Raw genomic sequence first — 1,172 nt, forward strand, 5'->3', positions numbered from 1 at the left:
CATCACCAGCACTGGGCATCGCCTCCGTCCTCCTGCGCCGCACACCCCTGTGGACACCCCTGCTCCCGGGATGGGCCCAGGGGACCCCTGCAGTCCCAGAGCCGAGCTGGCTCTGGCAGGTGTTTGGAGGATGCTCCTGGTGCTGGGAGATCGCTTGCACCTGGCATGGGCACTCCTTAGGCACAGCTGTCCCCCGGCATCGTCCCGGGCAGTGTCACCTGCCAGGTGGCTGCCTGGAGCTGCAGGGGGAGGCAGGAAGGGAAGGGACAGGGAGGGATGGGAGGGACAGGGGGGGGGGACAGTGCCGTGGCCAGATGGAGGAGGAAGCTCTCAGCGCTGCCAAGTCCTGCAAGTTGCCTCTGTGCCGGCTCCCGGGGGGGGGCTGGCGGGGGAGAGCAGGTACAGGTGCCGGGGCCCTGGCAGCACCTCGCTCTGCTCCCTGCCGGTGCCTGGGGAAAGGGCACGGGGATGGCTGCCGCTGCCGCATCGCCCACCGCATCCGCTGCCAGCAACGCCCCGAGCGGCACCTGCCTGCCCCGCTGCCAGCATCGTCCCCAGGCCTCGCAGCCACACAGGGACCCTGAAAGGTCACAGCCTCTGCAGGCCCTTGCAAAGCTCCTGTGCAGAGGGAAAAGGGTGCCTGAGTACCTGCACCCATCCCTGCGGCACCGCCAGCCCAGCCTGCTGCCACCCATTAGCACAGGACAGTTATTTTACTTATCCCCCCCCATCTCTGCAGAAAATAATTACTGGTCCTTCTCATCGCACTGAGGGATTAAAAGTGGTTAACTCCATTTCCAAAGGCTTTGTTATGTTGGTTTTCCCTTGGCTGCTGCACAAGGCGATTTCCACAGTGCCACTTAGGCAGCTTTTATCAGGTTGTCTCCTGGAGGTAATTGGGTTTTTCAGGAGCCTGTTTAAAATTCGTAAGCCAGCCTCTTAAACAAAACAAAAACAGCAGCGGAGAGAAGGGGAAGAGGCAGCACAAAACATGCAGCAGCTGCAGCCTCCGAAGAGCAGCCCCGGCCCCTTGGGGCTGGCACCTGGTGGGGATGGGGACAGGGACAGGCACCAGCGTGCTGTAACGTCAGGCTGTGGCTGGGCCACCCAGTGCAGCAGCTGAGCACAGCGAGGGCGCACAGACAACAGGGACAGCCCCTGCCACCCCTGCT

The sequence above is a fragment of the Pygoscelis adeliae genome, unplaced genomic scaffold (genome assembly GCF_000699105.1).
Source record: "Pygoscelis adeliae isolate BGI_AS28 unplaced genomic scaffold, ASM69910v1 Scaffold431, whole genome shotgun sequence".
NCBI lineage: Eukaryota > Metazoa > Chordata > Aves > Sphenisciformes > Spheniscidae > Pygoscelis > Pygoscelis adeliae.